Genomic DNA, 6,630 nt, shown 5'->3' with positions numbered 1-6,630 from the left:
GTGTGATTTCTTGTCTAAAAGAATGACCTCAAATAAAAGAGTTGAAGTGTCGAACCATGGGCAATGGAAAAACAATTAATCTGCTAAACTTTTTAAAATATTAATGCATCTTCGTGTATTAAAATTTTGGCCAAGCATCATGAGACTATGAGTGTAATGGGCTATACTTTAACAGTCGACTGAAGATCAACGTTAATCTTGCAATAAACTCATGAATATTGGTTGGAAAAACAATTAATCGGTTAAACTTTTTAAAGTAGTAATGCATCTTCGAGTATTAAAATTTTGGCCAAGCACTATGAGAATATGAGTGTTATGGGCTATACTTTAACGCTCGACCGAAGATCAACGTTAATCTTGCAGTAAACTCATGAATATTTGTTTTATCGATAAGCATTTATATTTATTTTTATGTTCGAGACCAGTGCAGTATTTCAAACTTTTGTCGTCACATGATAATCACTAAATTCAGATTTTGATAACAAACCACTAAAATCACGAAATTACAAACCGTCAAACTCACGAGATCACTTTTCAAAGTGAATAAGCGGATTGAGGTCTATAGTAATGGAATAAAAGTACAAATAAGGGCTCTATCAAATTGTGAACGACAATTGGGAGACTCGACAGATTTAGTTTTCCCATACAGGCTCAGCAGGCTCCAACCCCGTTAAGAATATGCCCAAATAAGAAAGGAACTCTTAGATAAATGAACTTGATAAAACATTACTAAAAGTGCGGTTTACCGATAATGACGGTGATAAAGATGTCAAAATGTGTGCATGCATACACCATCCAGATGAACGAGGCCAAAGAGACGGCGAATGGCATGTAATTCACGCTTTTACCCTTCACCACGAACCATAAATCAACCAACGCAATCTGTGGTCACTGTTACCTTTAACTAAATTCAATATAATCATAAAGACGGCATCAAAACTCTATCGATCCTTAATCTTGGCCTATAGGAGATGACGGAGACAGAAAAGAACTACCATGACAGCCAATGGGAGAGGCATAGATGGAGGTACCAAATACCACACAGAAGGCCGTGAATTAATGAACATTTCTAGTGCCTGTGCGCAAACGTGAGAGCGAGCACCATTGTGGTAAGCATGCAGAAGAGAATCGCAGGCAGGAGAAGGGAATATCTGCCAAGCAAAACAAGAAAATGGTAGGGGTTGCTCTTTCCCTTACACTTACCCACGGCTCTTTATGGAAAACATCACAATTTATATGACAATCCTTAATGTAATCATAAAGGTCAATCAAGTTATATCACCAATCCGTTCATTTATTAAAAATTTAAAATTTCCCGAAACTATTTCAAGAGATTGAAATACGTACTGCTATAATATTTTAAGATATTAAATGTTTACCATTTACATAATACTTATCATTACTACTCTAATATTACTAATATAATGTTTTGAAATATTAAATTTCTATCATCTAATCATAAATTCTGGAAATCTGATTGCAAATAAACATAACAAAAACAAAAATAATGTCCATTACAACTTGATACAGCAGGTTTTAAAAAAATGTAACATACCCTACACATAAGTATAGCAATAATGGAGATAATATGTCCATATATACAACATTTTTTCATGAATTTAATTGCGGCAGGTCCGATGCAAATTTCAACCATCCGAATTTCAGTCAACATTAGTTGGAGATATTTCTTATAATACACATAAGTATAGCAATAATGGAGATAATATGTCCATATATACAACATTTTTTCATGAATTTAATTGCGGCAGGTCCGATGCAAATTTCAACCATCCGAATTTCAATCAACAGTAATTGGAGATATTTCTTATAATATATAAAGAATATTTAGTTGAAAACATTTCTTTTACAACATATAAAGAAAATAAACCGTGCCATCAACATATCAATGATAATCACATCTTGCACTTATCTCACGAGTATATTTGTGGAAGGCCGGTCGTCTTGCTATTACATAAATATAAGATCAAGAAATGGTTAGCCTGTACTACCTTGAGCTTTCCTGTACATTATTTTAATGAACGAATGGAGCCCAACTTTTTAAGTGTGGTTGTTTCCACCTCCGCTGTGGTTGCTTCTTCCGACCCAAACATCCACTTGAATGGACATTCGTTGACGTCAACCACTGAGTGTTTTTCTGTGAAATTGAAATTTTCGTTAGCTTCATCTGTATTCAGTTGTTTCTGATATGCCCTTCCATCATCATAGAGCTGATTTGATGTCCTCTTCTCCACAAGTCGCTGAATCCCATTCAGCGACTCTTTCACAGTATCATCGGTCATGTTGGCAAAACAGAACCTAGACCACCCAGGCTCACTGCAGTGGCAAGAAGAGCCCGGAGAAACATTCAACCCAATCTCTTTTAAAATTATATTCCAGTGTCTAATCTCTCCTTCTTCGTTACGCGATTGCAGAAGATTTCTGAGATCCACCCAGCAGAACAAACCCGCGTTGCTATTCAGGCAAGTGATGCCAGCCACACGCAGTCCAGAGATGAAGATTTCTTGTCTTTTCCGTAACCTCTTACTATTCTCTGCTAAATGCTTTCTTACAAATTCCATGTGAGAGAGCATTGAAGCAATCAGGTGTTCTGTCTGTGAAGAAACCAACGAAAAAGTGGACATTCTGCGAGCAGCGGTAACGACGGTGTAGTTGTAGGAGTAAATGGCTCTAACTCGGAAGCCCATTTGTCACACCCCTACACCTGGCTTATAGCGAGGTGCGCCACCACCGAACGCGTTATTTTCACCAATACTAACATTCGTGGATTACGTCTACTTTCACATTAACATACTTAGCTTGTGTTTCGCAACTAAGTAAAAGCAATTATCCTTTATACTTAATGAAACCCATACTCATTCATTATCATCATGCAATTAACCGAGAACAACAATTGCAAACAAGTATAAAGGGGAGGGGCAACTCCGGGTAATGTGAGTCTTCCCGACAATATATTATATCAGTTTTTCAATAATACAATCATCAAGTATACTTGGCAAAACTCCAAGTCTATACTTAGAATATTTTACAACCAAGGCATAGAACAGCCTTTACAATACTTGTGCCAACCTCACACGGTAGGAGGGTGCTCACCCGAGACACCTAGAACTCCTCCTTAAGTTCTGCACGAATCTGCACTCACACCGTACCCCGGGCACGCCTTGCCCACTCTACGACTGACTCACAGCAACCTTGAGCACGCCTACAAGTGGAGCGCATGAGTTATGCGCAGCTCCTCTTGTTTCTGCGCACTACCGTTTACCCCTGTGTACTTGTGCGTAGAAGAGATGCGAGTTGTTGTTGTTTGAATGAGCCTCATGCCCTTCCATTTATACGCATGCTACCTTGGAATTACATGGGGTGTGCAGCCCATGGCCGACCCCAAAACCTTCAACAATGCGCCCATAATACATTCCTTGCAAGTCGGCTTGCAAGTCTTCATTCCATCGCATATATACTTAGTCGCATTTCAAGTGTTGTCGCATGTTCTGCCTTTCGTCGCACATCATCGCAAGTCCGTCGTATGTCCGTCGCATCGTGCGCCCGAGCGCCCGCCCACGCGCCCGCGTGCCTACCCGCGCGCCCTCGTGCACGACCTCGCCCGCGCCCGCAACTCGAAGGTCTTACATCCTCCTCCACCTGAAATCATTGTCGTCCTCGACAACATATCATCCTGGTAGCCATCCACCAAGATCATCACTCATTCGTGATGTGAACTCCTCTTCGCAAGGCAAACATCCTTGCAACATATGTAGAGACTCTTCTCCACTATGTCCCGGCTCAATGACCACTGCCACCAAGCTCACCATACCAAGGCATGCACCTCCACGGTATGCTCTCCATAAGATGTCATCTCGATCCAAATGTCACCATGTGAACCTCGTCATGATACTCCAGCATAATGCCAACACATCTCTGCCCACTGCATGCCCTCATGTCTTGAACTAGTTGGGTAGCTAATCCAACCATCACGCTCATTCCATGAGAGTGAACATCCTCATGCCATCATCAGCTGTTCCTCAAACATCTGCCACATCCTTGACTCATCAAGAATCTATCTCCATAATCCATGCTCAGGTCCATGGAAACTCCATCCATCTCATCTGCAACATGTCATGATGCTTGATGCCAAGCCATCCCTGCACCATCAGTCATACCTGCTCAAACATGTTTAAGGACTCACTGCCATGAGCAGCTAACAATGAGCCCCATCTTCTTCATCCATCTAAGAAGATGTAGAGGGAGTAGAGCCTGAAGGCTCTCCCTCACTAATCAATTCGATCCACCTATCAAGATCCTCAATCTCCATCCTTTGTAGATAAGCAACCATGTCTTCCTTCTGGACATCCGGCCTCACATATACCTCCTCATCATCATCATCATCCTCCACCAACTCTAGCCTACTTGTCAAATCCAAGATGCTATCTGAAAGTGATCTAATGACCAATGACTGCTCCACAAGCTTTGCCTTAACACTAGTAAACCGCTTGTTCACCTTCTCGTTATCCTCCATTTGCATCACTCCCAATTTACAATCAGGCCTTGTCACACCAATGGTTGGCACACCAATGGGTACATCTTCCCTTCCATCATAAATGTAGAGCTTCTTCAAATGTGGTACAATCATAGCATCAAATTGTTTCATGAACTCCATTCTCAATACAGCTTCATAGTCATCAATCCGCACTATAGTGAAGTCCACCTTCCCGGTCCATTCACCAAGTGTAGTATCCACCCTTTCAGCTATACCAAGAATCTCAATAGGAGGAGAATTCACTGTCTTCATTTGTGCCTTTGCCGGTACAAACTTTAGCCCAATTCTTCTCGCAGTATCTTCACCCATGAAGTTATGAGAAGCCCCACTATCCACCATAGTGAGCACATCAGTACCCCCAACCTTCATTCGAACATACTCCAACTTGTTCCTTTCAGGATCCCTTGTAGAGGTCACTTTCGTAGTAGCAGAAGCACCAAGTATCTGCATCATCCCCACAGAAGCATCATCATTCTTTCCATCAGACTGTGCAATAGCGGCCACCTTCGGTTTAGAGGGACAATTCTTCACCATGTGTGGTCCTGCACATATCCAACACCTCAAAGGCTTCTTTGTCTTTGAACCATCATCCGATTTCGAAGCATCATCCTTCTTCTTTTCTTTCGGCTTGTCGGACTTCTTTTTCTCATCAGAAGTCTCATCATACTGATCCACCAACCTATCAACTGCAGCAAAAGCCTCCTCAAGTGTTCTAATCTTCTGCCTCTTCACCTCATTGCATGCCCAAGGCTTCAACCCAATAATGAAGTTGAACACCTTGTCCCTCTCTGCCATGTCGGGAAGTTCCAGAGCTGCACTTGCAAACTCTCGCTGATATGCTTGTAGGCTTCCAGTTTGCTTGATGTACTTAATCTTCGTCCTTGCTTCCCACGTTTCATCCTGAGGACTGAAATGGGTCTGCAAAGGCTTCTTCATGTCATCCCACGAAGTGATGTCATCAACACTGCCATTGACAATCTAATCCACCCTCCTTTGCCACCACATCTTAGCATCGTTTGTTAAGAACTGAGCAGCCACCTTGACTTGTGTCTCACCATCGAGTAGACTCAACCGTTCCAAGTACTGTTCCATGTCCCATAGAATGTTGCCAAGAGTCTTTGCAATCCTTGTGCCATCATAAGATTCCGGTTCCTTGACCTTCACATGAGGCACTCCTCCACCTGAGTTATGCCTTACGGCCTTCTTCAACACCGCGATCTCATCCTTGGCTTCATCAAGAGATTTGTTTACCCTGTCAAGAGATCCCTTCAAGTTCATGATCTTTGCAAGACCCTGATCCCTTGCTTCTTTGACCTCTTTGACCCTCATCTCTAGTTGTGTACATAGAAGATCCATGTACTCATGCTGCGTTCAGAGCTCATCAAGTTCTTCCCTTAACTTCGAGCTGGCCTCCTGCTCCTTAGTGAGCAATTCCTCCCTCGTTTCCCAGGAAGACTCCATGGCTTCCATCCTCTGTAGTATTCTTTCCATAAGTGATAAAGTTCCGGCTTCATGGCTAGACCCAACTTGAGACCCAGCTGCCATCTCCAACAGCTTCTTCTTCCTTTGCGATCTAGTCTCCACCATCCAACAACTTCAATCTTCACGAGCAAACCTTGCTCTGATACCAACTGTCACGCCCCTACACCTGCGGTAGTATTCCAACTGCTTATAGCGAGGTGCGGCACAACCGAACGCGTTCTTTTCACCAATACTAACATTCGTGGACTACTTCTACTTTCACATTAACATACTTATCTTGTGTTTCGCAACTAAGTAAAAGCAATTATCATTTATACTTAATGAAGCCCATACTCATTCATTATCATCATGCAATTAACCAAGAATAACAATTGCAAACAAGTATAAAGGGGAGGGGCAACTCCCGGTAATGTGAGTCTGCCCGACAATATATTATATCAGTTTTTCAATAATACAATCATCAAGTATACTTGGCAAAACTGCAAGTCTATACTTAGAATATTTTACAATCAAGGCATAGAACAACCTTTTCAATACTTGTGCCAACCTCAAACGGTAGGAGGGTGCTCACTTGAGACACCTAGAACTCCTCCTTA

The 6,630-nt window shown here is 41.9% G+C and overlaps 1 pseudogene; it reads right to left on the bottom strand.

The window, feature by feature from the left end:
* Window positions 1-2,027: 2,027 nt before the first annotated feature.
* Window positions 2,028-2,705, bottom strand: LOC149251635 (1-aminocyclopropane-1-carboxylate synthase 7 pseudogene; annotated as a pseudogene).
* Between the last annotated feature and the right edge of the window lie 3,925 nt (window positions 2,706-6,630).

The sequence above is a fragment of the Pinus tabuliformis genome, chromosome 7, assembly GCF_031772625.1.
Source record: "Pinus tabuliformis cultivar Carrire ecotype Pingquan chromosome 7, CPIR1, whole genome shotgun sequence".
In the NCBI taxonomy this organism is placed as follows: domain Eukaryota; kingdom Viridiplantae; phylum Streptophyta; class Pinopsida; order Pinales; family Pinaceae; genus Pinus; species Pinus tabuliformis.
This window is presented reverse-complemented; position numbering and strand designations above follow the sequence as displayed.